The sequence below is a fragment of the Macaca nemestrina genome, chromosome 4, assembly GCF_043159975.1.
Source record: "Macaca nemestrina isolate mMacNem1 chromosome 4, mMacNem.hap1, whole genome shotgun sequence".
NCBI lineage: Eukaryota > Metazoa > Chordata > Mammalia > Primates > Cercopithecidae > Macaca > Macaca nemestrina.
Window position 1 is genome coordinate 160619225 of NC_092128.1, and position 15586 is coordinate 160634810.

The following is a 15586-nucleotide window of genomic DNA, read 5'->3' on the forward strand; positions in this document are numbered from 1 at the left end:
GAAGTACTTTAATTAAATAAAGGGATATTCTAAACCTCACATTGCCAATGTAGTGTGATAGTATTACTGCTATGTATGTGGAAATTAAACACAATAATAACAGCACCATTTTACATAGATATCAGGAATGTGGGGTGACATTCCCTATGAGGTCTTAGCTTTAAGTTTATTCTTTTACTGAATGCACTGAGATGTAGCTCCTAAAGGTTGTGAACTCCAAATATCTGAGACAGGTCTCGGTTAATTTAGAAAGTTTATTTTGCCAAGGTGGAGGACATGTACCCGTGACACAGCCTCAGGAGGTCCTGACAACATGTGCCCAAGGTGGTCAGAGCACAGCTTGCTTTTATACATTTTAGGGAGACAGGAGACATCAGTCAACATACAAAAGAGGAACATTGGTTCCTTCTGGCAAAGTGGGACAATTGGAAGCAAAGGTGGGACAACTTGAAGCAGGCAGGGGGCTTCCAGCTCATAGGTAGATAAGAAACAAATGGTTGCATTCTTTTGAGTTTCTGATTAGCCCCTCCAAAGGAGGCAGTAAGATTTGCATTTATCTCAGTGAGCAGGGGTGGGGGTGGAATGGAAGGTGACTTTGAGTAGAATGGGAGGCAGGTTTGCCCTAAGTAGTTCCCAGCTTGACTTTTCCATTTAGCTTAGTGATTTGGGGGCCTCAAGATTTATTTTCCTTTCACAAGCTTTTCCATTATTTAAAGCAGACTTTGTCTTATTCTGCCTTTTTTTTTTTTTTTTCCTGACAAAATCTGCATTATCACACTAAATTCTGACAACTGCCCTATGAGGTAGATGTAAGCATGGGCTCAATTTTACAGATTTGTAAAATAAAATAAGTAAAAAGATGTAACAACTTTCCCACAAGGTCACAGAGGACATTTTATATAACATTTTCCCTAATTCTTCTTTGTTGTTGTTGTTGTTGTTGTTGTTGTTTGAGACGAAGTCTCACCCTGTCTCCCAGGCTGGAGTGCGGGGTCACGCTCTTGGCTCACTGCAACCTCCACCTCCCAGGTTCAAGCAATTCTGCCTCAGCCTCCTGAGTAGCTGGGATTACAGATGCCCACCACCACACCCAGCTAATTTTTTGTATTTTTAGTAGAGAAGGGGTTTCACCATGTTGGCTAGGCTGGTCTCAAACTCCTGACCTCATGATCCACCCACATCAGCATCCCAAAGTGCTGGGATTACAGGTGTGAGCCACTGTGCCTGGCCAATTCTTCAGTTTTATACAAGTCCCAAAGGCCAGGAACAAAATACTGGTTCTCAAGTAGCCCGGTATTTTAGAAAAGGTGCCAAACTATTCTTGTGGAACTAGAAAGATGGTGACACAAAGTCAGGTTCAAACAATCACTTACTTGAGTTTCAAAACAGGGTGAAGTCAGAGAAGCCGAGAGTCTTTGGAGAGTGTTGTTGACAGGCTGCTCTTCTCCTCTCCCTTTCTTTGGAAGAGAAGAAGGATGTTGAGGAACGCGAGGATCTCTTGGAGTTGGAGGGATAGAGGGTCTGATATTTGGCTCATGCCTGAGGAAGCTAAAGGTGAGAGGCTGTGACTGGAGGTGCCTCTGCCCAGTAGCACCGTACAAAGTGCTAAACAGGGAGCAAAGGCATGTACACAAGGGGGAGAATAAAAGTAGTATATCCTGTGAAAGCTGTGTGAATGCAGAAAAGAGAGCTAGTCTGCATCCTCCGCTGGCATATAGCTGATGGTGAAGGGACTTGAGGAGAGAAATGGGCAGCCAGAAGCCCAGGGGCCAGCAGGGAGGAGCAGTAAGTGGCCTGCGGGAGAAGAGGCAGTTGGTGCACTCTAGTGTGAAGGTGACTGAGGGCTGTCTCCAAAGACCCTTTAAAGGAGAATCGGCTTTGGAGACCGGAGAGAAATGATATGAGATCACGACTGTGTCACCATGGAGCAGCTGTGCACTTTCCTGCCAACTCCTCTTCCCTGGGCCTGACCTAGCAGGAGAGGGGGGTGAACAAGGAAGAGAAAGGAAGCCAGCTTCATCCTATTTGCCCACTGCGGGCTTCCAAGCCTGAAGCTGGGAGAGAGGAGAAGTTTTAACTTGAAATGAAGATTGTCATTATACCATTAGTCTGGACTGTTCTGACCTGGACTTTTTATTATCTGAAATCTCTAGATTGAAGGACTTTTTAGCTGAACATAACAGAAAAATCAATAATACATGCTTGATATTTCACTCAGGGTAGAAATTAATAAGGCTACAGAAATAAGTTTTTCTTTTTTGTACATTATCATCATATCCACCTTGTAAAACCAAGTAGGTGCACTGCTAATCATTCTGTTACCACAAAGCTTGTCCTTATCTGGCTCTGTTTAAAAAAATGCTGCATGAGAAGACAAAGACATCAATCAATGATCACTCATTAAGCCTGTGGTCTGAATTAGTTAATACAGTTGGGAATCAGGATCAAGACATTCTAAAGGCAAATATTATAAAAAGAATAGTCTGGAACATAAGTCACTGGAAGGTTAGGATAAAGAGTGCATTAGTGAGCAATCTGGGCAACGAAGCTCAAGGGAGGGGGCACTAGTGGCGATGTGGGGTGGAAGAAAGGAAAGGACACGCCCCTGAGGACAATCCATTCTGCATATGAGCAGCCTCTGTAAATTCCACCTGGTGCGACCTCTAGTGGTCACTCTAGTACCATAATACAGTGCACATATCCAAAGCTGTGACTGGTCCGTAACATGAAAGTTGACTCTCAGTTTTCACCATTTTAAAATTTTAGAACCGTGCAGGCAGAGAGCTCTTAATACATATTAATGGTTTGATTGCTTAGGTGGAGAATGGGTGAAGATGTATGCACCCGGGTCAGTTTCCTGATAGCTGACTTTCATGCTGAGTGTAAATTTGGTCACACATTTGAAGTGTCAGAGGGCAAATAGGAAAGAATTAAATAACTCATTGATTTCTCAACTGACCTTTGGCATTATTCATAAAAAGTACATAGAAGGCTTTGAATAAATTGCTTGTTGAATAAATGAACAAGGAGTTACACCTTATGGAGTTTGCTTTTTTATTGTCATGAATTGGGAGAAAGATTTAAATGATAGGAACTTAGTATGTTAGCATCCACAAATTTTAAATTCACCTGCAAGTATAAGAATAAATTTATTTATAATAGATTTGGATGATTCCTATTTTTGTTATTTTATTCATAACATTCTATACAGGCAATCCAAGACTCTAAGTGAACCACACACTTTCTGAGTTCCTTTGAGTAAATGATTATTCCATGTTGATTGTCCAGAAAGGGCAAATAGTGGAACCAATACCTTTTATTGGTTATTTTCAAAGTTTAATAATGTAGTAATTGTAAGTTTCTTTGAGATGTTTATTCTTTTTCTTTGTTTACTCATGAGGATATAATTTGAGATGTTTTAATAGACAATTATTATTGCAAAACTTATTTTAATTTGTGGCTTAATTAATAGTAATTTAATCAGTTCCAATAAGCATAATGAGAACATAAAAAGCTACTAAATTATTAGGTGTAATGATTCCTGTCTTTCCTCAAGAGGGCAGCAAAACCGCACTGCTCAGTTCTCAAAAATCAGTATAAAAATCTTAAAAAGCTGATACACAGACATTCCCATGACCTGATCATTCATATTAGTCCAACTAATTAAACATAACATGTGTTGATATTTGTATTGGCATTTTACAAAAGTTTAGCTTTTCCTTTATGAAATGAAAAAAAAATCTACTTCTTTCTCTTAGGTTAGACAATAGAATTATACTTGCCTAGGGTCTCAACATGCATTGTTTAGACAAGGACAAATGATTAAGTAAGCTACTGAGGGTAACAAATAAATAACTTTTTTTTTTTTTTTTCCCGAAGTGTATTAGTCCGTTCTCATACTTCTATGAAGAAATACCTGAGACTGGGTAATTTATAAAGGAAATAAGTTTAATTGACTCACAGTTAAACTTTCCTGAGGGGAGGCCTCAGGAAGCTTATAATCATGGCAGAAGGCAAAGGAGAAGCAGGCACCTTCTTCACAGGGCCTCAGGATGGAGAGATGCAAGCAGGGGAAATGCCAGATGGTGATATAACTATCAGATCTTGTGAGACTCACACACTATCACGAGAACAACATGAGGGAAACCACCCCCATGACTCAATTACCACCACTTGGTCCTGCCCTTGACACGTGGGGATTGTGAGGATTACAATTCGAGATGAGATTTTGGATGGGGTCACAGCCAAACCATATCACCAAGTTACTAAAGTGATTGTACTTGAATCCAGTTGGGAATCAGGATTAAGACTTTCTAAAGGCAAATATTATAAAAAGAATAGTCTGGAACATAAGTCACTGGGAAATTTAGGATAAAGAGTGCATTAGTGGGCAATCTGGGCCATTTTGGAAATTGCCTTTCTATAGTCTATCCTAGGAAGAAAGACCTTTTAAATACACACACGCACGCATGCGCGTGCACACACACACACACACACACACACACGTATGTGTATGCATATATGTATGTACATGTTTATCTGTATATATAGTCCAGAGTTGAAGAAAACTTGAATATTGGATCCAGAAAAATCGGGAAATGAGAGGGAGTTGAATCTACCCTTGCCCACATGTATAGAATGGAATTTGGGAATTTCCTAGGCAGATTATAGATGAGGTTTGTCTTTAGCACTTATCACACTGCCTTCAGGGTCCTCTCTGTTCCTGACTTGCTAGGTGCTGTTCTTATATTCAGAAGGTGGTTAAATGATCCTGACAGTTGTTGCCTAATAGTGGTTCAAAACATTTCTTTTCTCTGGTATATCTGCATTTAATAGAGGACATGAGAAGACTGGAAGATTTTCAAGGCATAAAGGAATGAACCATAGTGGACCCTCAGAGGCCTGCATTCTGCCCTGGGGCTCCTGCTTTCATTTTAATAGCAGCAGTTGTAGGGCAGGAACAGGGAGATCAGCACCTGCATGGGCCACAGTGACCAATTCCACCACTGTTTCTGCCAGAGGGAGGTACGAGTGGGCCATGCACCTTATAGCTGCCTGCCTCCACTTCTCATGCTGATGGAATATTCTGATGGACCATAGAGTTGGAGCATTTGCTCCATACTAGGTTTATCTTTTATATATAGTAGGCTTCCAATAAATGGTTGTTAAATGAATAAAGACCTCAAATGATAAATGAATGATGTAGCTGTTCTTCCACCTACTCAACACACAGAATAAAAATCCTTTTCCTTTTTGTGAGGTTAACTAACTTTGATGGAGGAAAATTTATATGATTGTTACTGGAAAGGGGACAGGTATATTCAACTGGAAGCATTTGATGATTCTTCATTCCATTATATTGAATAGGTTGACTAGGGATCAAAACAGGTTCAGTGGCATGGTGGCCATCATAAACAAATGTACAGTTCGAACTTAAGGGTTGTTCTCGTCTTTCAAACATTTAAAGATCTTGTAAGAACTAACATTAATATTTATTAAGCACTTACTCTTTGCAAATCCCTATGCTAGTTTTGTTTTGAAATTTACTGCACAGTATAAAAAGAATAAGCTATACCCTTGTCTTCAATGAATTTATAGTGTCCCTCTAGTCCCAAGACTAGCACACATGAAAGCATCAGAAAAGTAGGTACAGTATAGATCATTAATGCAAATGAGTAAGTGCCATGCCCTAGGATTAAAAGTTCTGCAAAGGGAAAGTCAATAAGAGGTAGAGACGCTGGGGGAAGGCTACCCAAAGAAAAAGGACCTTGAGATGACTCCTAAAGTACAGGTAGAGTTTAGATACAGAGACAAAGGGGGGTGTCCTAGGAATAACAGCTGTATAAAGACATAAGAAGTGCTGAGCATGGTCCGTTTTAGAAAACAGATTAGAAAATAACTGCAAATTGGGTAACAGTGGGGGCCAAAGTTGGAAAAGTGATTAGTTTTTGGAATCAAATCTAAAAAAGGATGAATTCTATAACATTATTGAGTAGGAGAACAATGAAAGGATAGCTGTGTTTCCAGATAATTAACCTCCTTATTTCCCCTGCTGTGAAAACTAAGTTTCTAGAATAATTGTAAGGGGAGAAATGTTTGGGGTGATTAGAGGATGGTGGGACCAGTTTACTTCTTAACTGTGAATATTGTACTTATTGAGCTGAATTGTATTTTCAAACCTATACAGTAATATATTTTAGGCTTAGAAATAATAAATCTGTATCTCAATTTTTATTCTGGGATAGTATTAGTGATCAATTCCAACCTGAACCTCATACAAGTATCATAGTTACTAGAAATCCACTTAAAAGCTGAGATCCAATCATGGTACATTTTTATTTTTAGTAAGGAGCTGTTTCTAACGTCAACACTGGTAAACTAATGGTTTGTTGGAAGAAAATATGCCCTTTAATAGAAAGCCAACACATTCAGTCAAGAACATTTTACTTGTTCCATGTGAAAATCCACTATAGAAACAATTTCTGTTTTATCCTGAAATAAACATATATTGCAGAAACAGACACAGAACATTTTTGTGCATCAAGGTAATGTCTTTGGCTGGTTGCTATTGAGTACTTTCATGATGTGAATATCATCATGAATAATTCATCAATTCTAAACTAGATTTCACTTAAAGTTGCAAATTTACCATTTTAATGACATATTTAAAAAAGTTTTCTGAAAGAAAAAGTACAAATAAAAGTAAAATAAGGGCTTCTGGTTCAAGATGGCTGACTAGAAGCAGCTAGTGGGTTCCTCTTCCATGGAGATGAATCAAAATGGTAAATATTCACACTTTGAATAGATCATCTAAACGAGACAGCACGCTGGAATTCATCAGAGAAGTGATAGGAATTATGGAAAGCAAAGAAAAGCGAAGCCAGGCAGCCTGCTGAGCTGGGATTGGCATGGAACCAGGAGTAGCTCCCTGACACGGGGAAAGGCTGAGTGAGCAATCCCTGGGGCTCCACTCCCACCGTGGACTTTTACAATCCTAGCTATGGGAGAGCTCTCTGAACCCCCCGGGCCTCCAGTCTAACACAGGGAACTGCCTGGAGATTGTGCAGAGGCACTGCTTGGGCCCACATGGAATTCACAGGCTTTTGATCCTTGAAATGCTGCAGCCTGGTACTGGCTGCTGTTGCAGTGCCAGGAGGGAGTGGGGTGGTCAAGTACTTTTGCACACCCCAAAGATGTGTATCACTGCTACTGCTGCTGCAGGGTAGAGAAGCAAGCACATTGAGCACCCTTGCTTTCACTGCTCCCGCTAAGGGGGACCTGCCATCCCTCGGCTCACTGTACAGCCACCTTGCTTCTGCCTGAGCATTTTGGCTGTGGCCTGGCACCCTTCTGAGAGCCCAGCCCCCAGAGGCCTGCAATCTGCCCTGGGGATCCTGCTGCTGTTGCTGCAACTGCCACCACCACTGCCAGGCCAGGGAGGGAGTGGGAAGACAGGACACCTTTGCACACCTCAGTGGTGGATACCACCACTGCTTCTGTGGGAGGAAGGTGCGAGTGGGCCATGGGCCCCACAGCTGTTAGCTTTCACTGCTCTCACTGAGCAGGGCTACCCCTGCCTGAGCATTTTGCTGTTGCCTAACACCCTTTTGAAAGCCTAGTCCTCAGAGGCCTGCATTCTGCCCTGCGGCTCCTGTTTTCATCTTATTAGCAGCAGTTGTAGGGTGGGAACAGGGAGACCAGCACCTACATGGACCACAATGACCAAATCCACCACTGTTTCTGCCAGAGTTAGGTACGAGTGGGCCATGCACCTTGTAGCTGCCTGCCTCCACTGCTCATGCTGATGGAATATTCCGCAGCTGCCTGAGCAGTCTGCCTGCTCTTTCTGAAGCCTTCTGCCAGCAGCCTAGGGGGCAGCCCACTCCTTCCTATCACAGCCAATACCTGAACTCTGGGAATTTGAAGACATATTTGCTTGTCCGGTCCTGGTTTAGTCCTCCCAGGACTCATGCCCATTGCCCAGGGAGCCATTTAGGAACCTGAGGATTAGAGGATTGCCTAGCCCAGTGATGGCACCTGATCATTCCCTCCGTGGTCTGAGGTTGAGCTGATCCAATCAGCTGACACCACCACAGCTGACCCCCACCTGCATGTACTGCAAGGCAGAACCATTCCCCCTCTCTCTGTGAAGCAGCAGTATTCCCACATTGGAGAACAGGAGAGCCACAAAGCTGTCTATATTGAGCTGAGGGAAGAGATCCCACGCTGAAGCCACTCCAGTGAAGAATCACGGGACAGGTGTTTCCCCTGGCTTTCAGTGACATTGTGGTCTGGCGTTAGATGACAGTGTCTGTCTGAACTGAGAGTCATCAGCCCTGAGACAAGGGTGTGATACAGAAAGAGACTGTGTTCCTGTCTGCCCAGGATGTGGAGCTGGTGGAGCCCCCTCTCCAACTGCAGAAACCTTGGCACATTTCACCAGGAGCTCCTTCAGTCACTCCCATCAGAGCTGGTGCCCATGCGCATCATTGAAGTATTCATGGGTGAGGCTGGTGTTTCAGCTCCTCCCAATAAACTGAGATCAAGCAAATAGCCATCTGCTTCTGTGACAGACAGCTTTTGCCCATGAGCACCACCTACTGGTCTGGAGGTTGAACTGCAAAGCCCAATACAAAACATGCTAATAAGTACACCAAGGCTAAAGAATCAAAGCCAAAGGACCCTACTCAACTGTGGTATTTGATTGCCACACTGTCATGTGGAAAATAACCCCATATAAATGAAAGTAAATCAAAAACAAGAAGTGACACCTTCTCCAGATGAGAAGAAACCAGTATAAGAACTCTGGCACCATGAAAAACCAGTGTTGAGACATCCCCAAAGGATACTAGCTCATAGCAATGGATTCTAACCAAAATGAAAATTCTGAAATGACAGATAAACAATTAAAAATATGGATTACAAGGAAGCTCAATGAGGTCCAAGAGAAAGTTGAAAACCAACGAAACAAAATCAGGAAAACAATGTAGCATATGAAAGAAGAGATAGATATCTTTAAAAAAAAGCAGAATTTCTGGATTTGAAAAATTCACTGAAGGAATTACGAAATACAGGCATGAATGAAACTGGACCTCTGTCTCTCACCATATACAAAAATTAACTCAGTGTGAGTTAAAGACTTAAATGTAAGACATGAAACACTGAAAATCCTAGAAAAAATATGGGAAAAACTGTTCAGAATTTTGGCATAGGCAAAAAATTTATGGCTAAGAACTCAAAAGCACATGCAACAAGAACAAAAATAAACAAATGGGACTTAATTAAACTAAAAAGCATCTGCCAGCAAAAGAAGTAATCAATGGAGTAAGCAGACAACCTACAGAGTGGGAGAAAATATTTGCAGACTATGCATCTGACAAAGGACTAATATCCAGAATCTACAAGGACCTCAAACAACTCTACAACAATGACAACAACAAACAAACAGCCCTATTAAAAAGTGGGTAAAGGACACAACTAGACATTGCTCAAAATAATACAAGTGACCAGCAAACATATGAAGAAAAGGCTCAACATTACTGATTATCAGAAAAGTGCAAACTTATACCATAATGAGATACCATCTTACATCAGTCAGAATGGCCATTATTTAAAAACTGAAAAACAACAGATGTTGGTGAGGATGATGAGAAAAGGGAACACTTATACACTGTTGGTGGGAATGTAAATTAGTATAACTTCTGTGGAAGACAGGATGGGTATTTCTTAAAGAACTGAAAATAGGAACTACCATTTGACCCTGCAATCCCACTGCTGAGTATCTACCCAAAGGAAAAGAAATCATTTTATCAAAAAGACACCTGCACTTGTGTGTTTATTATGGCACTATTCACAATAACAAAGTCATGGAATCAGCCTAAGTGTCCATCACTGAATGATCGGATAAAGACAATGTGGTGTGTATACACCGTGAAATACTACTCATCCATAAGAAAGAATAAAATTGTGTCTTTGCAGCAGCATGGATGGATTTGGAGGCCATTATTCTAAGTGAAAAACTGCAACAGAAAATCAAATACTACATGTTCTCACTTATAAGTGGGAGCCAAACAACAGGTCCACAAGAACATACAGAAAGAAATAGCAGACTGGGCGTGGTGGCTCACGCCTGTAATCCCAGCACTTTGGGAGGCCAAGGTGGGTGCATCAGGAGGTCAAGAGATTGAGACCATCCTGGCCAACATGGTGAAACCCTGTCTCTACTAAAAACACAAAAATTAACTGGGCGTGGTGGTGCGCACCTGTAGTCCCAGCTACTCAGGAGGCTGAGGCAAGAGAATCATTTGAACCCGGGAGGCAGAAGTTGTAGTGAGCTGAGAACAAGTCACTGCACTCCAGCCTAGGCAACAAGAGTGAAACTTTGTCTCAAAAAAAAAAAAAAAAAAAAAAAAAAAAAAAAAAGGCTATAGTAGTCACTGGAGATGCTAAAAGTTGAGAGAGTGGGAGGAGAGTAAGGGTTGAAAAATTCCCTATTGGATACAGTGTTCACTGTTTAGGTGATGGGTACATCAGAAGCCCAAATCCCACCACTATGCAATATATCCATGTAGCAAACCTGCACATGTACCTCTGAATCTATACAAATGAAAAAAACCACATTCTCAAAGAAGAGTAAAATAAAATAGAACACATGGAAGAAAATATATCACAAAGTGCTGAGAATAGAAAAAGTAACATCCTAAAGCTCTAGAATTTGGGGTAGTTCACCACTTAACACAATTTGGTAAATGGCAACGGAGAGCTTTTTAATACTCAGTTCATACTCTGTCTGTCTTGCACTCTCTCTCTCTCTCCCTATTAGTAGAGAGTGTTTTCATAAACGTTTTAAGCGTGGGTTTATCCTCAGTCAGGGTTCTTTCTTCCTTCTTTCCTCCGTTTTTATTCAAGCCATTGCTAGAATTTGATTTTGTTTTCTCTTAGTGTCTTAAAGTGTATTATTTTTGCTTTTCCGACTGCAAAACAATAGTTGCATATTTTTTGGTCCCTTTAAGTTTTTATTATAACTTTTTTTCATCACACCCCTTCCTTTTATAATGTTAAATGGCAAAATGTCTATAATATTTAAAAATTTGCTTCCATCATCCTAAATGTCTTATTTTCTACTTTTATTATTATAAATAAATTTATGTGCATATGGTTTTTTTTTTATTTTGTTTCCTGAAACAAGTTAAAATTTGGATGTTTAAAATAATGTTGTGATATGAATACTGCAGGTGTTATTTCTATTTGGGGACTGAGAAGTTAGGCCAATAAACACCTATTTATTGAACTTCTTGAAGGATTCCTGGGCAGCCTTCAGTGCTAAGGGGAACAAAAATATAATAAGTACTAGGGATATTTTAGGAATATTTCCTGACACCTTTTTAAATTCTAGTATTTGCAAATATCACTATAGAATATTAGTTTCCTCATATACTTTATTCCTGGCAGCCAGGAGAGTTGAAAACAATAAAGCTCTATTGAGAGACTGGACTGTCCAAATTGTTAGATTTTTGGACCTGGCAACACCCACACCACCACCTAGTATTTCATGAGAGTTTCATATATGGCAGTCACTGTTATAAGGACTTTTCATTTATATACTTATTTATTCATTAAAATAGCTATATGATACACACAGATCATCATAATCATTGTCATTTTATAAATAGTAGGTAATGTAGGAAAAATGGTTAAATAACTACTAATGGTCACTCAGTTGGTAAGTGGTAGAGCCATGAATTTGAATCCAGGTATTCTAGCTTGAGAACCCACAGTCTTAACCACCTTTACCTTCCATCACTCTGTATTTCTTTTCCACAGCTTACAAGCGTACTTTGATTAGGGATGACTCTCTTCTGGTGTGCCTTTAGACAAATTAGACATTTCTTCATGGCAGACACATCTGGGATTGTTTTGAAACAAACAAAAATGAATAATTTAAATGACAAATGTCAATAATTATCTTTTTTTTTTTTTTTACAAAATATATTCAATATAGTTGGATAAATTAGATATATAGATGACATAATTAATGCACAAAGTCGAAATATCTATACCAGCAGTGTATACTGATATATGAAATCTCTAAAGAGTGTAGCTGGAGAATAATTAGGAAAGAAAGGATTGGAGAGAGATTTGGAATATATACAGAGAAAGATTGTATCTTCCAAGGATGTTGAAGAGTGTGTAGGTTTTGAGGAAGTGGTGGATGCTGATTGAGGTGATGTAAGGGATAGAGAGGAGAGCATGAAGACAGGAGTACATGTACTATTTGAAAGCAATAAAATGTGATGAATGCCACATCCAGGCAAAGTGTTGAACCCTGAATTGCAGTTTGCCATGCTCTCTTTTCCCCTTACTGTGAGCCTGGCAATTTTTTAGACAGGGGCTGCTTTATCAGCTTGAATTGCAGGGTGAAGAAACATGAAGCAGAGTCTTCTGACAACTCATCATATAGTATAAATAGAACTTTCTTACTGTTAGCCAGGAAGATTTTTGTGGAACTTATTAATGCAGCATTTTCTACCTTATAAAACTGGCTGGCAGGCAATTTCAGTATCCCAGGCGTAAAGGGCTAAGGATTTAGGCAACGAAGAACAGGAGCAAAATCTAAAAGTCATTGGGAAGGAACGCTGGAAAGAACTTGGTAACTGATGGGTTATGAGGTACAAAGATTTAGAAGAAACTGTGACATAAACTTAATGATTTTGGTTTGAGAAAATAAATAATCAAAATGAGAAAGCAAAGGTGGAAACAAGTGTGGAAGGTGTGTGTGTGTGTATATATATATATATATATATATTTTTTTTTTTTTTTCTTTTTTTTTGAGATGGAGTCTCGCTCTGTCGCCCAGGCTGGAGTGCAGTGGCCCAATCTCGGCTCACTGCAAGCTCCACCTCCCGGGTTCCCGCCATTCTCCTGCCTCAGCCTTCCGAGTAGCTGGGACTACAGGCGCCCGCCACCACACCTGGCTGATTTTTTGTATTTTTAGTAGAGAAAGGGTTTCACCGTGTTAGCCAGGATGGTCTCGATCTTCTGACCTCGTGATCCGCCCATCTTGGCCTCCCAAAGTGCTGGGATTACAGGCTTGAGCCACCATGCCCGGCCGGAAGGTATATTTTTAATAGGTAGGAGAGAGACCTTAAATCCTTTTTATGAAATTAAAGATTGTTATAAGATGGTGTAAAAAAAAAAAAAGGATCATCAGAAAGAGTGCACTTGGAAAAATGTGGTAGTTCAGAGAAATTTCATAGTACTTAGAATGTGAAACAGATCCAATGGAAAGTTTTTGTTTCATTATGTTTTGTTTTAAAGTCAGGCTATACATTTGCATACTTAAAATAATAAAAATATATAGGAATCCAGCAGTGCAGGAAAGATGTTGTGGACATGGGTGGTAAAATATGAGTTCTAAGGTCCACAGAAATTAGGAAGGGATGTGACTGAGAACATACACGGAGGGGTAATATTTGGAGAAATGAGAGGAAAGATCTATTAAAATTTTAGAAGGAAGGGGCGGGGAGTGGTGGCTCACACCTTTAACCCCAGCAACTTGGGAGGTCGAGGCAGGCAGATCACGAGGTCAGGGGTTTGAGACCAGCCTGGCCAACATGGTGAAACCCTGTCTCTACTAAAAATACGAAAATTAGCCAGGCGTGATGGTGGGCTCCTGTAATCCTAGCTACTCAGGAGGCTGAGGCAGAAGAATCACTTGAACCCTGGAGGCAGAGGTTGCAGTGAGCTGAGATCCTGAGATTGTATCATTGCACTCCAGCCTGGGTAACAAGGTGAGACTCCATCTCAAAAAACAAACAAACAAACAAACAAACAAAAAAAAAAAAGGAAGGATAAATGTAGAAATGGATATGCACTGACGTGGAAACAGGGACTGGTAAAGTTCAAGATCTTGATGATCCCAGTGCCTCAGTTTTTCACTAAAGTCAGTGAAGTTATCTGCTAAGTGGGACAGAAGGAGAGGGGCAGATGAGAGCTGAGAAAAGAGAAGTTTGGAAATGCCACAGAGTGGAGAAAACCTTGTGATTACAGGATTGCCAAACAGAGGGCCTGTTTGAAGTTAGATTGTATGAATTCATAGTATACCAAGTCGGAATAATTCTCTGTCTTCTCTCAGTAGTGCTCAGTGTCCTGGGAACAGGCAGGGAAAGCTCACAGGGAGGGCGATCCAGGTTTGTGATTCTTACGGATTAGGTTATTTGCTCGAGGTCATACTTATACAAAGTTCTCTTTAATCCATTCTCATTGTTTCTTCATAAAAATACAATGTCTTTTCACAGATACATTTTATATTCCTGTGGTTCTGATAATCTTCACACTAGCTTGAAATTCATCTCTTTAACCACTAGAGCCTAGATTTCTTTTTTACACTTGGCTCTTTATAAACGATGATATAAGTTTTTGGATAATTTTTCTACCTTCTCATTTTTTTCACTTTGATAGGCTTTCTCAAATAACTTTTATTGGTGAAAAAATTATCTATAGTTTTTAATAAAATGTTGTCATCTCATCTAATTCATCTGTCAGATACTTAATCATTATTTAGTGCTGAATATGTGCCAGGTGCTATGTTAAGGGCCAAGTTTACAAAGATAAATAAAACAAGGTACCTGTCTTTGATGGGTTTATAGAGTTCAAAAGTCTATTGGGCAAGTTCCTAAACTTTGTATAACTTGTGTTACAATGGCTTCTGTTCTCATTTGGTATTGGGCAAGCTCTGCTCACCCCACATACTTTTCATTAAGTTTGTAATATTTACGAATTTGAAAAGTAAATTTTCATTACATTTGGTTTATTAATACATAGAATGAACTATTTTCCCATTCTCTGTTTTGGTCCCCACTGCTGGAACTGATATTTATTGTTACAACCACCTTATCCCACTAGGCACCACAGTCCTCACTGGGCTTTGCCATGTTTGTGCAGAAACACTGCCATTTCTACAGACTGTCCCAATTTCTATTGCTGTAGTAGAACACTTAAATGTTAATGATGATTGCTGACTTATTGGACACAAAGGGAAAGTTCTGCTTTCCTATTTCAAGTTACACTTATTGAGAGGACAAGCAATGCAGTAGATACAGTTGAATAAAAACAGCTACTGCTTATACATATATATAGTGCTTATGAACTCCGATTTTAAATAAAATTACTGGAAACCCACATTCTTTGCTTTATAAAGGTCCAAGCTCTTCTGCAAATTCCCAGGGGCATATAAACATGTGGGCACTTCTGATTTCAATTTACTGCCTCTGCTGGATTTTTTTTTTGTTTCTATCCTGTCTAATCCTGTTTCCACATAGGTATTATTTAAATATGGTACATTGCTCCTTATCAATATCTACAAATACATTATCCCTACACAATTCTGAAAATCTGTTGGTGGGAAATGGGGAGAAATGTTTATAATTTGAAAATGCAAACGCATTAAAATTGAATATTTAAAATTTTGTCTTGTTTTTTGGTGGTAAAAACACTTAACATGAGATCCACCCTCTTAACAAATGTCTAAGTGTATAATACATTATTTTGACTATAGGTACAATGTTGTACAGCAGATCTTTAGTGC

General features: G+C 39.8%; 1 protein-coding gene across 2 annotated transcripts in view; it reads left to right on the top strand.

Annotated features, from left to right (window-relative positions):
- The window catches only part of LOC105498531 (chondrolectin), a 456577-nt gene that overhangs the window by 102488 nt on the left and 338503 nt on the right, over positions 1-15586 (top strand). The gene's annotated exons all lie outside the window — the stretch shown is intronic.